At 41.4% G+C, this 16,615-nt stretch overlaps 1 protein-coding gene and 2 long non-coding RNA genes across 5 annotated transcripts in view; 1 reads left to right on the forward strand and 2 right to left on the reverse strand.

The window, feature by feature from the left end:
• LOC307045909 (uncharacterized protein) overlaps window positions 1-16,615 on the reverse strand; it is a 600,354-nt gene that overhangs the window by 488,073 nt on the left and 95,666 nt on the right. The window lies entirely within an intron of this gene.
• Window positions 1,027-3,100, reverse strand: LOC307013160. 2 transcript variants are annotated; one of them, XR_013800877.1, is made up of 4 exons: window positions 3,024-3,100; window positions 2,868-2,905; window positions 1,976-2,070; window positions 1,027-1,544 (listed from the first exon to the last, which is right to left on the reverse strand). It is a non-coding gene; the product is annotated as an uncharacterized lncRNA (long non-coding RNA). The 2 variants fall into 2 exon arrangements; XR_013800878.1 differs by lacking the exon at window positions 3,024-3,100 and having other exon boundaries at window positions 2,868-3,007.
• On the forward strand, window positions 13,386-15,412 carry LOC307046524. Its single transcript, XR_013810142.1, has 2 exons — window positions 13,386-15,093; window positions 15,375-15,412. It is a non-coding gene; the product is annotated as an uncharacterized lncRNA (long non-coding RNA).

Here is a 16,615-nt window from a genome sequence, read left to right on the forward strand (position 1 = left end):
AGGGTTGGGAGGGTTACTTTGTAAATGTAATCATTTACTGATTACTGAATACATGGCTCTGAAAGTAATCAGAATACATTTACAGTTACGCATCTTAAAAAAAGTAACGTAATCAGATTACTTTTAGATTACTTTTGGATTACTTTCTTTTTCCATCACGATGGTATGTTTTAAGATGAAGAGGAAGAAGAATGAAACAGAAGGTTCAATTCAGCATGGATTTATAGAGAAACGGCACCGCAGCCGTAGGCTGGACCCCAGGCCGAGCGGTCTACAAACTGAGACGGTCTGGTCTATGGAGGTGTTCTTGTTTACATCACCTGGCGCAGCTCGTGAGGTGGCATAGCAACCCGCTAGCAACATGCACAGCTGCAATAAGCTAACAAGCCGAAATTAAGCTAGGCCGAAATTGAGCCAGAACCTTTCCTTTTTTTGTTTTACCATTTATTGAAGTGATTGATATTTCAGGCTGAGAGGACAATGGCCTGTTAAATATGGTTGATTAAGCTGTGTAATTCTAGCCAACAGTTATGTTAGCATTAGTTAGTTAACCGTAAGTAAATATAGGACTAACCTATGTACTCCAGCTAGCCGGCTAACCTACATCTGTTGCTCCCGGTCTGCACGTTTTACGTTGCAAGTGAACATGAAACTATTCAGCAAAACTTTCTATAATAATCTAAGGTATTGCATTTTGGGATATTACTTGCATACAAATCTATAAATGCCTCCAGGTTTCTAAAATATACAACATGTGGTACATGCAACAGTGGATCCAGCAAAGATTTACATTTTTGCATGATTTTAGTTATTGATTTGTTGCTGTTACTTAATTATACTTTTAATAAATTCAAGTCAAGCTTAGTTACATATGATGGTAGCTAGTTAGTGCTCTTACCTGTGTGCCTCCTCCACAACCAGACTGTATTAAATCTCTTAAGTACCTGTTCTATCTACTTTACTTTAAACAATTAAAAATACAAAATCAACTGCATTTATTTATATACCAATCTTTATTTTTGGGGCCTCTTCTTCTTTTAAATTCAACTTTCACACGTGAGATATTGAAATACAGTAATAGTTTTGTCTATTTAAAAAAGAATGATCCACTCAACAGTTAACTTCATATTTCTTATTGTCTAAAGCATTTATTACACACATTTCCCCCTCATATGTGGATCAATTGAGACAGCGTGGAGTCCAGAGAGCTGCAGAGACTTTGGGAGAAACCTCAGTGTGACCGATGGTCTGTGGGTTTGGCTGGAGAGGACTGAGTTGGAGAGTTCTTTCTCTGGGAGGAGGACCAGGCCTGATGGAGGAGGAACAGGCCTGATGAAGAAACCCCCTAACTGCATCTGTGAGCCCATACTGGGCACAGCTGTCACAAACAAATGATGGTCCTGTTTGACTTTGTGTTCACAATAAAAGTGTAGTTTCTTAGTGAATGTCCTGTATTGGTCTTTAATCTGATATCAGCTCTTCATTTTCTTGTTGCCCCTCTGAGAAAACGGTGAGGCAGTTGTGTCCTTCAGGTATGTCCTTTCCTAACAGAAATGACAAGTAACATAAAACCTATGACATTATTGCAGAGCAATTGTGTTATTTATGAAAGAGGTTTGTTTATTTAGCGGCTGTAGAAATAATGTATTTTTTTATTATTTGAATGTGTTTTTTAAATTCATCACTTTGTACTACAAAGATAATCAGATTATGAATGAACAGTCTGCAGTTAATCTACATTAAAATATCTTATTATTAAATAATATTCAACTGCTCGGTTGTCTCACTGCAAGAACCACTTTTACCACGTCTTTTACAGACAATATATAGAAACAAATGGTAGCAATTCTCACAATGTAAAATAATAATTGCCTTAAATACATCGAAATGTGAAAGCTGATTATAGTTGTTACTTTGTCTATTTAAACCAGAACGTTTCTCGATTCTTTGTACAGTATGAAAGGGGTCTTTGTACCTTTGAGTCCATGCTGAAGTTCACTGATGTTAGGAATAGGTCTGAGTCTGTCTCTCGTGGTCAGCATCCCCTGGTCTGTCTGCATCACCTGGAAACTTGAAGCAAACAGATATATATATATATATGTAAAGTAACAATGTGTTGGTCACAGACTTTTTTTTACATGCAAATGTCATGTGATAATCTTTTTGTTATCCTTAAAAAAATTGCTGGATATCAAAGCCCTGATATCTGTATCTTATAAGTTGGATTGTTTATTATTGTCTAGTTGGGGTCCTTTTTATTTTACTGTTATTTTGGAATCGTTTTTCATGAGACAGTCAATTTAAATATTTGTCCTATGCCATATTCACATTCATTTGTAACACACACGTAAGGATAAAAGACAAACATCCTCAACAAATGTAATGCAATGAATAAGCTTAATTGTCACAGAAGCACACATAACTTCATCTCTAATATTTAAACAAATCATTTCCTTGTCCCTAAAGCATTGAATGAGCTATTTTTCGTCCTTAAATGCAGGCATTAAGTTACATGTTCACGTTCTGCTGCCACAATAAGTCGGTTTCTCCAGTGTAATGATAATAAAATGCTTAGTAAGTATTGGTAATAATATTAATATAAACAACAACATTTGGGTTTGTTCGTTTAATGATGATCGTTAACCAGTAAGCTTCAATAATCAACTCCAGCCCAACTAACCATATTGCAATATCTACGTTAACGTTATTTCTGGAACCAACTGGAAATGTGAGATTCATATTTTTCAGATACACAGATCTTATAGAGGTTAATCTCATACAGTACTCTGCTCTTCAACAATAATGTGACGCTAGCTGTCTGCATCGCATAGCTATTTTAAATTAATAATAACAATGCATACAGTTACCTAATGTTGAGGCAGAATCTCTGCTTCGCGCCGTTCCTCTATGAGTTTGTTTTAAAAGAAGGAAAAGTCAAAGCACCAGGATAACGGTTAAACAATAATCTGCTTTAATGGTAAAAACATACAATACATCACCCAATCACCTATTCACCTATTCACCTAATCACGAAGCACTCTGCAGAGTACTCCGGGCTCAGGTTCTACCACCGTGTGAGACACGTCTCAGGAACGGCAAGTCAAAAACAAGAGCGCCGATCTTCAAAATGATCACAACATTTATACACAGGTGGGGAGGAGTTTTATCGCTTGCTCTTCCCTAGCTATTTGTTATTGGCGGGTTCACTTCTGGGCGGGACCCCAAGCAGTGAGTCAGCAGTTTGTTGATTCCATCTGTTGCTTCAGAAAGTCACCGGAGGAGTTAAAGGAGAGTGACAGGGAGCATGAGAAGAGGGAGAGAAAGTTTCAGCCAGCTTGATCGATGGAGTTGGTTTCTAGTGGTGCAGTGACGCGTACTAAAACCCTTAATCTATCGATTAGATTTATGATTAGAAAATTATAAAAGTAGGGTAGACATGTTGATATTATCCGGCTGAACAAAACGTGCATATCAAACAGGTTTGTTTTCCACAGACCTTATTTCCAGCTATTTTCCAAAACCCTGTGGAGAAATCCCATTGCTTTTTGTCAAGGGAACCAGCAGCTTACTTCCTGGTTTTATGACGCCACACTGGCTGCACCTCTCAATATGATGCCAATATAAACAAGTTCTTCTGTTGGCTCTGTACATCAATGCCGACCTATGCTGACAAGTAAGTGAAGAGGAGACAATATAAAGGTATTGGCTATAGGGAAATGTCCCAGCAGTTTAGGATAATGAAGGTTCTAATCAAATCAATTACATAACCATTACATGTCTAACTCCTAATGACAGGAAGGCAGAAAGTGCATTATACAAATAATATAATCCAGGATACAAGCCACATAGTTGCACCTGCAAGGTGAATATAGAACAACTGGTTAAAAAATAAGTGTTTGAAAGCGTACAAGTTTTATGATATCACTGCCCCATCTAAGACATGAGTGGATCTGACTTTAATTACATTTGAGTGTTTCGTCAACCCAATGTGTTGCTTAAAATAATACTTCTGCATACAGTATGTAAGTGTTGCACGGTCAGATACGGCTCGAGAATCTGACTCAGATAAGGACATATGATATATTATGATATTATATGATCTGATTGATGATGTGATATGAATGATAGGTGCGACACATCGGCATCTTCCCTGCATACGGCAGTTTAAACTGTATTTCATTTATCCTGTAATATGACTTGATAGATTTAAACTCCGCACACTGAGCTCTGATTGGTCAGCAGGCCGGCAACCAGTATTTGACCAATAAACAAAACAATTGACAAAACTTTGAACTATGAAATATTTCACTGAGTTGATCTCTTTTCTATAGGCGCCGGAGGTGGGCAGCGTCAGGTAAAACAAGTTATTTAGCCTTCCCAAACCTGAGCCTCACGCGCCGCCTATGATTCTAACGTAACATAAAGTACCGCAACCGCTGTTTGCACCATGTCATCAGAGATATCATTGGAAAGCTCCGTCTCTCCTGCACAATCTCATCGGATCCAAATATGGTCATTTCCTTTGTATCAGCAACCAATCGTGAAAGTACAAAAGAGTCTTAAACCAAGAAACGAAATCTCATTGGCTGATGTCAACTTTTGACAACGTGATTCGTTCAGATGCGTCACGTGGTGTGCTAAAACACTTCCTGGTTAGCTTTCCGCTAGAAATTTAAATCTCAAAATGACAAAAGAATGGCGAAAAAAACGTTCACAGAGAAGACAACAACAATTGTCACTTGCACGAAGCAAGATTATACAAAAAAGAAATGACCCCGAACATGAAATACCTTCACGGAGTGAACAGGAGGGTTTAGCTAGCGCCACACTGCAATCTTTAAAGGTTGTTTTCTCAAAATGAGTTTTTTCTTCTACTCTTGAGTCCGAAATGTCCACTTCGGTTGCACTTACATACACCAAACCTTCCAGTTATATTCCTATCAATATTATGAAGGCTTTTACAGAAGGGTTTGTTCATATGTCATTCATAGCCTGAATTATATAAGATTGTATACCTAGAAACATGGCAAAAATTGATATTTTAGGGCTGTTGACAGTGTTTTCTGATTTATGGAGTGATAAAAAGAGATATCCAAAATCCCTTCGGTAAAAGCCTTAGATGCTAATATGACTACAAAATGAAACGAGAATTGTTAACCTGGCTTTATCCAAAGTTCAGATTTCGGTTCCTGAAATGTGTTAAAAATATGCGCAAATGTTATGAGATAATGGATCATTTGCATATTCAGAAAACTTGTTATACAAGAAACAATTGCTTTATTGTAGGTAATTAACTGGAGAAATGTCTAGCTGAAATCTTTAAGTTAAAAAAATTACCCTATTCACCTGGGGTGTCTCGCCTTAACTGTTAGGCTTAAAGAGCCTGTGACACGAACCCAACAACTGTTGTGCAATGAAATAGTGGGCTACTAGTAATCTCGAACCGTCAGTTTAAAAAAGAAAAAGCGATACCGTTCCGATAAATATCAATAATTTCGAACATCGCGGGAAAATTCCTTCGACTCATTTTGAGGTTTTGGGGGAAGCCGGAAGTGACGTCAATGCGGGAACGCTTCACTGTGCGGCGAGAGAGCCAAACACGGACAAAGTGTGTTGTCATGAGTAGAAATGGGGAATTACTGAGTTTAGGCACGTTAATAACGTTTTAATGAAGTTGACTACAGTATATTCATATTTGTCAGTGCTTTCATGTCAATTCGGCGAACATAAACATAAATGATCGTGGTGAAGATGATGATTAAATTAGGATTAAAAATCGGCAGTGAGAGCTACTGAATTTCCTCCCGTCGGATGTGATATAAAAACAAATCGATTATTTTTTAAAACTCAAGTGGATGAAACTACATTTATTAGTGCTTTCATGTCAATTCGGCGAACATATGATACATTAAATGATCGTGAGGATGATGATTTAAAAATCTTTTGTTTGAGCCGGTCTGCATTTCCTGATGAGAAAACAAACCTTAGCTTTTTGTAGTTGCAGTCAGTGGTGTAGTGGGCGTTGGACGCGGGGGTACGCCGTACCCCCACTTATTTGAAGCATGATTTCTTTTTTTAATAGTCTAATACATCTAAAATCATTGCGGGTACAAGCGGCCGAGATGGGTTTTCTCCGCAGGGTTGCTGGTGTCTCCCTTAGGGATAGGTGAGAAGTTCGGTCATCCGGGAGGGACTCGGAGTTGAACCGCTCCTCCTTCGTGTCGAAAGGAGCCAGTTGAGGTGGTTCGGGCACCTAGTTAGGATGCCACCTGGGCGCCTCCCTAGGGAGGTGTTCCAGGCACGTCCAGCTGGGAAGAGACCAAGGGGTAGACCTAGAACCAGATGGAGGGATTATATCTCTTCGCTGGCCTGGGAGTGCCTTGGGATCCCCCAGTCAGAGCTGGTTGATGTGGCCAGGGAAAAGAAAGTTTGGGGCTCTCTGCTGGAACTGTTACCTCCGCGACCCGACCACGGATAAGCGGGAGAAGATGGATGGATGGATGTGTGAGGGGCAGAACTGTGTGTGTAGGGTGACCAGGTGTTGCACACACAGCATTTTTATTATTTGTCCCGCGTCCCACACATTGAGTGATAGTCGCGCAGAAAGGCAGGATCGGTTCGCTGACAGCCGGCACCGCCCTTTATTATTATATTGTCTAAACGGCATCATGTAAATTGCGCTGACAGGCGACACAGAGGTCCCCAAGCCCCCCCCCCGTTGACAGTTCACGAGCGCGTCCATAGTGTCTCCCGTCCACCCACCACCCCGTCCACCCAGTAAAAACATCCCCACTACACCACTGGTTGTAGTAGTACACCAACATGGATTAAACGTGTGTTTTTTTTTTACCACAATGTTGGGGAAATTAATGGATAAAATGCACGGATTATTATTATTATTATTATTATTATTATTATTCCCACTCCGATCGGGACACTAGGTCCACCGTTTCCCCGCAGCGAGGCTCCCCCCGTTGACAGTTTACGTGGGCTGGGCTGGGTGCAGTGGCGGACTGGCCATCGGGACGAATCCCGATGGGCCGGTACCGAAGTGGGCCGGTCGGATAAGTCACTAGCACATCCCCCACTCCCCCCGTTGACAATTTACTAGTTGTACCGAAGTGGGCCGGTCGAGAGTCCCGGGCTGATTTTTAGTCCCAGTCCACCACTGGCTACATGACCGCATGATCGCCCATATTGACGCACCTAATTCCTAAACTTCTAACAGATACAAAATAAACCGATCCTTCAGCCTCATATGAGCTCTCAGACACGTTCAAAATTAAACTGTCATCGCTGTCTTAGCTTGCTGCTGTGTGCGCCATCGTGCGTTTACATGCAGATGCTGGGATCCTGAACGGTGCAGCTGGAGCGCTGTGCCCGCATTGACGTCACACATAATTTGGCGGGACTTGAAGAATCCCCGAGAAGATCCAGGAAATGGTCAACATTGAAGGGCAGATTAATGGTTATCAAAGTACAAATATCCAAAATCAGTTCAGTAACGGTTTTCAAGGGGACAATATTTACTCAAATTGATGGGTTTGGATGATGGGGTAAAATCGTGTCACAGGCTCTTTAATAAACCATTATAGACCTACATCACTTTGCAACAGCTGCACATGCCCACATGCTAACTATGGGTCTTACAAACCTACATAACATTACAAATAGTCAGAAAATATTATTTACAATCTTAATAAAACTATGAATTCAATGTTAACTGATTGACAAGGCAAAACACTGCACAGCGGCAGCAGCATTAAAGGAAAAATATCGTCTTACCTTGTGTTGGGGCTTGTCAAAACTCCAAATGTAGCCTTCCTCTCAGGGGTGGCACTATTGAAGACCCTCATTAGAGCAGATACATCCATATTGTCCAAAATGTTACTATGGACATGCATCAAAGTCAGATGTGTCAGTCTCTTCTGTGTCATATTACTCTAATTGTAGAGTTGGCGGGCTGAGGAGTAGCTGGTAGTCCACTCTTTTTATTGGGTTGTTTGCTGGAGAAAAAAAATCCAAAATCCTTTTTTGCGCCATTCTAGAAAGTTGTCACTCTGCAGTGTGTGTGTCGCGTCAATTACGTCACTCTCCCACGACCTACGACCTAGATGACTCGGATTTTATTTGGAAAATAAATTCAAGCCACCTGAATGGTACAAATATGTACTATGACTATTATATGTTACTGTATACAGCTAATTTTATTTTAAGTAAAATCATAACTATTTTATGTAGTTTAATCATTGTTATTTAGGTGGTCACTCAGTTTTTCAAATGTACACCCCCAGCACCCCTACTTCCCGCGGCTATGCTAAGGAACACAAATCCCTCTTTGCAATGTTTACCAGCCTCCTTAGGCTTTTCAATCACAATCAACTGGAATAAAAATAATATTGTTAACATGAAAATATGATTTAATGTTCGTTGTTTAGAGTTATTCTAAGGCTTTACTCATTGGGAACTCGGTATGAGATAGGGCACACTGTTGAGATGTCCAATATGCCTGTGTTCCACACTTTGATCAACAGGGGGTTTGTGTTCAAATGAAGCCCATGATGAAGCCTCATGAGATGAACCTTTTTGCGAACCAATTGGCTGGAGAGCTTCAAAGCTTCATAAGGCTTCATCTCGCCATCACTAGCATATAGGCCAATGGAGATGCATTTATTTCCAGCATTCTTTATTTAACATTCATTCAAGTATGTTATGCCTTTGATCTGCTAATGTACAGGAGGAAGAGTGATAAACTGTCTGTCTAGTTGGCTTACATAACAGTTAAAGTTTACAGCCTAAAAAACATGGATAATTTTTTCCCCTTTTATTCATTTGTATGTCAATTTGCACATTTCATGGTGATGCTCAGCCTCTCCCCTTAACTCCTAACGGTCATCATCATGTCAACCACAACACGGAGAAATACTGATAGAAATGTGTGTGTAGTTGTTAATACATTGCTGACAGAGGGAACTACATTTTAATACAGATTTAAGAAGTATCAGTTGTTGAGCATGTCATAGGCATGTTTTGTCTTGACTATATTACAACTATATTATAATAAAATAATATAGTATTTATATTATTGAATTTATTATGATTATTATTAGTAGTAGAAGTAGTTTATTTGCATTAAAGAAGCCAATAGACATGAAAGCAGAGGGACCAAAAATAAATAACGGAAGCTATTGGCATATTTCAACGGCTATGCGCCCTTGAAATACTTTCTTATTATTTATTTTGTAATATTTTCAAGACATTATTTTTTGTTTTAGAGCTTGATGAAACCTTTTTGTTTGACATCAGCCATAATAGATAATACGGCCATCTGAGCATGTGTGGTACTGTTTGTGGTTTGTTTTGAACTGTGTAATACAGTTAATTATTCAAAATGTTAGAGTTCCTTATTTTTAAACTAAAACTTAAATAATAAAAAATAAATAACAACAAACCTGGAATTATGCATTTGGGACTTTTTTTTGCTTTTTCTTGTTGTACCGAACCCGTACCGAACCGTGACCCCCAAACCGAAGTACGTACCGAACCGTGAATTCTGTGAACCGGTACACCCTATATAATACGTTTAAAACAAAGTCAATGTTTCAGCTTTTTCAGTGTGAAGGGAGATAACAATCATGAGTTCATTTTAAAGTGATAGAGGATATTGCACAGGATCTTTAAAAATAATTTAACTGTGGTTTGATTTTTTTATCATCACCGTTTAAGTTTGCATGGTGAACTAGATAGAAAATACAGTTACAGAGCAACATGATTTTCCTTTTTTGAATTGTGTTTTTGTCCACATGATGAATGAACCTCAAATTGTTTTTATCTTTTAAATCTGTTTCACGGGCCGTATTCCCAAAGGATTTTAGGGCTAAAAGTAGCTCCTAACTGGCGAATCTAGGAGAAACTCCTAAACATAATGGGCGTGTCAGTTTTAAATTTAGGACTCCTAATTTTATTCACTAAGAGCAATTCACAAAGTATTTTAGGCCTAAAAGTAGCACCTAAGTTTAGGAGAGCTTAAAAGTCCTCGAGAGGACTCCTAACTCAGTAAGACCTATTCACAAAGAATCTGAAAATGGCTGCGAGACGAAATGTTTTGGAGACAACGGAAGACTGTGAATTGATCAAGAGATATAGGCTAAATCGTGAGGGTATCAAACTTGTTGTGGAATTAGTGCGGGATGCAATAACATCCCCGACTAACAGGAATAACCCGATTAGTCCGGAAATAAAATGTTTGGCAACACTACGATATTTAGCAACAGGGAAAATGCAACTTTGCAATGCCGACGATTTAGGAATATCGCAACCATCAGTCAGCCGTGCCATAAACCAAACCATCAGCGCGCTCTCTAGACCACATATCATCCAACAGTTTATCCGGTTTCCTTTGGACAATCAACAACTACACAGGATCAAAGCCAACTTCATGGCAATTGCAGGTATGCCCGGTGTGGTCAGTGCTATTGATGGGAAGCACATAAAAATAATTGCGCCATCAAAAGATGAGGACGTGTTCGTCAATATGTAAACAAACCCTCAGAAGTGACAGTGAATATGAACAGTGTTATGTGAAGTTGTGCGGTGCAGCACCGGCTGGTGTGACGATGATAGCACAGAACACGCATAGAGTTGAGCCATATGATGAGCTATTCTATGCTCCAGTCAATGTGAATAATATGTTCCAGATGCAGGGAATGCTTGATTCAGGTTCCATGGCCTGTACTTTCAGTGAAGAAGCAGTGGAAAAGATGCTGAGTGAAAAAGTATTGTCAGAACCAAGACCGATGACTCAGGAAGTGGTTTTAGTTGGGTGTGGAGGAAAACTCACTAAACCGAAGTGAATGTACGAAGTTGAACTGAAGGTGTATGGAGAGAGCTGCATCGTTCCACTTCTTGTGGTGCCAGGCCAGCGAGATGATCTCATCATTGGCACAAATGTGATCAAGTTTCTCATGCGCAAGTTGAAGAACAGTGATGATTACTGGCGGCTTATCTCCGTTTGCAGTCTTTCCTCATCCCCAGAGTGTGAACAGTTCTTGGACCTCATGGCGAACACATCCCGTTGGAGGGGTGAGGAGCTACCAGACAAAATTGGCACAGTCAAGCTGAAGCAGTCAGTCACTCTCCTAGCAATGCAAGAACACCTCGTTTGGGGTAAGCTACCTAACGATACTCCCATGTCACCGGGAAGCACTGTGATAGTTGAGCCGACCTCATCCAAGTCCATGCCACGTAACATCATGGTTGATCGGATCGTGACACCTCTGTGGGGTTATAGGTGGGTCCCCATGAAGGTCACCAATCTGTCTGATAGACCAGTTACGCTCAAGAGGAACTGTAAACTGTGTCCCCCTGCTTAGCTGTAGAAGATTTTGAGCTCCTCCAAGGCTCTAGTCAGATTAACAAGGCTGTCCCAGGCAAGCACCATACACCAACCAGTCCTTCAGATCTCGAACAGAGGCTGCGAGATGTTGGCCTTGACAAACTTGACATACAACCTTGTCATACTAGCCACACAGGGAAGGAGAAGTTAGTCCAACTGCTCGAGTGTTACAACGATGTCTTCTCCAAGCATGAAATGGACTGCGGTGAGACGAAGGGCTTTGTCCACCACATTCGACTTACCGATGATCGCCCATTCCGCCTTCCTTACCGGAGAGTACCCCCTGCTCACTACCAGAAAGTGTTGTCACAAGTAGCAGCTGGTGAAAGTAAAGCCCGTCCCATAGCTTTCGCAAGTAAGACACTGAGCAGCTCTCATAAGAATTATCCAGCTCACCGGCTTGAGTTTTTGGCGTTGAAGTGGAGTGTGTGTGACAAATTCAGCCATTGGCTGAAGGGCAATTCCTTCACAGTATGGACGGACAATAATCCACTCACATACATAATGACTAAGCCCAAACTCGACGCCTGCGAACAACAATGGGTCGCAAAGCTCGCTCCTTATACTTTCAGTCTGAAGCACATTGCAGGAACCAAGAACGTAGTGGCTGATGCTCTCAGTCGGGACCCGTTTGCCAAGACAGTTGGGCATAGACTTGTTACAGAGTCCTATGGCAATCTGCTTGCCGAATCTGATGAAGTTGGAGAAAATGGAGTTCAGGATGTCTTTCGCTTAAAGGTCCAGTGTCAGCGGACGAAGAGGTCAAAACAAGGTGCTGTGACTCAGTCCCATTGTTCCCCGCCCCTGTGTAACAACATTGTGAAAGCTGTCCTTGATTCTCATGACCACTGGGATGCAGCTGCAGAGTCCAGGGCGACAGAGTTGATCCAGTCCGTTCAACACCTTGTTCCACCAGGGCAGGATATGCTACCTGCCTTCTCCCTGGAAGAGCTCCGAAGAAGCCAAGGGCTTGACCCTGGCATCTCTAGAGTCATGCCTTTTCTGAGTCGACAGAGAAGACCCTCAAGGCGGGAGAGAGACGGTCTGGACACAAGTGCTCTGGTACTCATCAAGCAGTGGGAGAGACTTAATGTCATTGATGGAGTGCTCTATAGAGTCACCAAGGATCCCTTGAGCAAACAGAAGAGGCGTCAGTTTGTCTTGCCCCAAAGTCTGGTAGACAAGGCCTTGCGTGGTGTACATGACTTGGCTGGACATCAAGGGCAGGCAAGAACGATTTACCTGACAAGACAACGCTTCTTCTGGCCTAGAATGGAGCACCAAATTAAGGACTATGTGAAGTGCTGCCAGAGGTGCATCCTGGCCAAGACACCGGATCCTTCTGCCAGAGCTCCGCTTGAAAGTTCAGGACCACCGCTCCTATGGAACTAGTGTGTTTGGATTTCTGGAGTGCGGAAGATAGCAAGCAGCGTTCAGTAGATGTTCTTGTCCTGACAGATCACTTCACAAAGTTGGCCCATACCTTTCCCTGCACAAACCAACAAGCGAAACAAGTTGCTAAGAAGTTGTGGGACAACGTCTTCTGTGTGTATGGGTTTGCGGGGCGCATACATACAGATCAAGGAGCCAACTTTGAGAGTGAGCTCATCGCAGAACTGCTTAAACTATCGGGTGTCTCCAAGTCACACACTACAGCCTACCACCCCATGGGGAACGGAGGGACTGAGAGATTTAACAGGACTCTGGGGGGTATGATCCGTTCACTGCCACTGAGAGAGAAGGCCAAGTGGCCCCAGCAAATCCAGACCCTGACATTTGCATACAATGCGACAGTGCATGAGACGACTGGGTACGCACCCTTCCACCTAATGTTTGGTCGGGTTCCAAGACTTCCCGTTGATGTGATGTTCAAACAGGTCCTATACGACCCAGTGGTTGTTGACTATGGCAGCTATGTAACAACGCTTATGTCCCACCTCCATGAAGCAGCAGACATTGCTCGAAAGCATGCCATCAAGGTGCAAGACAAGCAAGCCAGAGGTTACAATCGAAAGATCAAGGGGACTTGCCTGAACGTGGGAGACAGAGTACTTCTCGCCAACAAAGGTGAGAGGGGAAAGAAGAAACTTGCGGACAAGTGGGAACCAACAGTCTATACTGTCGTGGACAGCAACCCACAGACTCATGTCTACATGTTGGAAGATGACAAGGGTAAAACAAAGGTAGTGCATCGCAACCTTATCCTGGATATCAGCTTCCTGCCCATAGAGTCTGCTCAATGAGAAATGCCGGAGACTGAGGACAGTCTTGATGATTCAGAGGACGGGTCTCGGATGGAGGATCTCGTCAACTCTTTGGAAGAGGAAGAGGGTTCGGAGGATAGGAAAAGCGCATGGGCACTGAGTGGGGCGGAAGACACTGCCAGTCACCGGTCCTGTGACGAAGCTGATACAGACGAAGATCAGTCTGATGCAGAGCTAGATCAGTCAAGTGTACCAGATACAGCATCAGTGATCGACGCAAGCAGTGTCCAGTCATTCAGACCGGTTACAGCGTCAGCAGTTGACACATCAGACTCAGTGTCGATGGTTGACACAGGCCATGTCCCGACCGTTATTTCTGACACTTTACCAACAGTTGCAGAACAGGGCCGAGACAGCCAAGCACCCACTCAAGCAGACACGCAGGGTGTGGTCAGGACACGTGCTGGCAGGGTTGTTAAGAGAGTCAGCCATTTTGTAGAGACAATGGTTCAGAGGCCGACCAGCATGAGGGGGTTCGCAAACTCTTTCAGTAAGAGATCCCAGTCTCTTCTTACCCTGTTCTAAATGGGCTGTATTATTTCTTCTTGTTTGTTTTCTTTTATTGAGATGTTTCTTTTTTTATCGTTGTTTTTTTTTACGTTTTGCAATGTGTCACTGTAAGTGATGTACTGTTTACTGTCTGTGCTCACGAGTACGGTTTGGGACTCAAGTAGGCCGGGTAGTTTGGTGTACACGGCACCAAGCAATTCTAAGAGGGGACTAAGGGTTGATCACCCTTTTGATTTCTCTGAACCTGTTTACCAGGTAGCTTCTAGCTGATTGTGAAGATGGTATCTTTATGTGAACCCGTGCCAGTTTTAACGCAGTGTTAATGTCCCTGTCAGTGTTATGTCCTGTCAGCCGCTCAGGATTTTGATGTAATTCAGGAGGGGTGAATGTAGCAGGTATATAAATATACAGGAGTGCATTCCACCAATAATCCCTCAAGTTTGATTTTATTGTTCCAATATTATTTATTGTCACTTTTATTTTGGTATGTTTACTACAAAAGACCGTTTTGGGAGCTAATGCTTTTATTTTGAAGTCTTCACTTTCGGCAGTGACGTCATCTACCTGCGTTGCACCCTCTCTCACTCAGTTGTTTGTATGGCAGACTGAGGTGAGGAGAGTTTGTCATGTGCTCTTTGTAGATTTCTGTTCTAAATGATGTTTACAGTGTTTATATAATCTTAAACTGTGAAACAAGGTTATAATATCATTCCATGGTGCTAATGTGTTGCTGTGTAGTTGTTTTGCAGAAGTTTGAGTGTTTTAGCAAACTTTTAGTTAAGTGTACTGTTTAGCAGCACTTGTGAGGACTCACACACAGCACCTGCAGCATGTTTAATGGCGTCTTTTCCCCACCACAGACTGGTGTGTTGCAGACGTCCATGTGTATTAATGCTGCTGCATTATTGTGTTTACTTCATGCAGGTATGTTTGTTGCTCCCATGTTTTTGGTCTATTGTGTTTTGTACTATGTGTTTATTTTATTGTTTTATTTACATGTCTAAAAATACAAATTAGCCGGTGGTGTATACATTTCCAGTGTAACTGTAATTGTACAGTGTATTGTGATCTATTGTGACAGATTTGATATCTGAATGTTTTATAAGTACTAGTCTCTCAGTTGTTTGTATGGCAGACTGAGACTGGTGTGTTGCAGACGTCCATGTGTATTAATGCTGCTGCATTATTGTGTTTACTTCATGCAGAGGAATAAATACGCCACAGTTTCGGTTAAAGACAACAACCGAATCTCCTTGTCCATCAAACACGCACAACACAACGCAGAGTCGTAGCAAGGGTCTGCTGAGAAGTAGGCCCAGACCGGCTACAAATAGAAGGAAAGTACATTCCATCAACACGCAGATTGTTTTCATTCATCATGATAGGGGGACTTGAACGGCGGTATGGGCTGTTATTGAAAGTGTTTAAATGCTTGAAATATGCTCATTGGATAATAGTTTGCAGGGTGCTTTTAATTGCCTCCTTGATTTAATGCAATTTACGTATTTTTATTGTTTGCTCTCTCTCTTTAACGTGCATATACAACGTCATTATCGTGGTCTGCACAAACTTGTCATCATGCGTGTATTCTGCTAACTGCACTGTCCATAACTATTTGATAGGAATACATTTCTAGCCTAGGCTATTTCCTTGTTTTTCGGTGATTTAGTGGGCTCGTTTGTGGGATGTTGCGGATGAGTTTCACCGAGACCACCTGCTCTGAACAACCAATCACCGTACTGACCGCTTCTAAACTCATGCACGAGAATCAACGTAATCCATAGTAACGGCGCGTCACTCTTAGTTCACTCTTAGTGATTTATCCTTAGTATGAGTAGGTCTCAGCGGCTTTGTGAATAACTTTTAAGAAAAAACTCCTACGTAAAATGTTTTAGCGCGAGTTAGGAGCACTCCTAGCGGTAAGATAAAATGCTTTGTTAATACGGCCCCAGATCTCTAACTCCTGATGGCTAGATCTGCTTTTTTTAAAAAGCTCAATAATGATTAACTTTGTGATATACAGTGTATATTATTACATGAATAAAAGTGATGTAATGCTATTTACTGCAGGTCTCCCTTGAAAAAGAGATCTATGATCTCAATGGGACCAATCTGGTTAAATAAAGGTTTGAAATGAAATGAAATTTAATTTATGCTTTTCAAACAACTGTGCACATTTAATTACTGCATTTTATTGATGTTTTCTAAATGACTATACTAAGTGTTAGAAATTAAAATCAATGTTTTAATGGGGAAATGTAGTTTAAACATGCCGTCAGTTTTAATGCTCTTTTATACTGAAAAACCAGAAATTCTTGTGCACAAGCAGTTAAGCTTTTATTCTGAAAATCCTTCATCTACGGTTAGCATTTAGCATGTGGCTAATATACGATTTCCTAAAGAGGTGAATTTAGTAGCGAAATGATATGGAGTGGTGTAAACCGAA

This window comes from Notothenia rossii (genome assembly GCF_949606895.1).
Source record: "Notothenia rossii genome assembly, chromosome: 7".
Taxonomy (NCBI): Eukaryota; Metazoa; Chordata; class Actinopteri; order Perciformes; family Nototheniidae; genus Notothenia; species Notothenia rossii.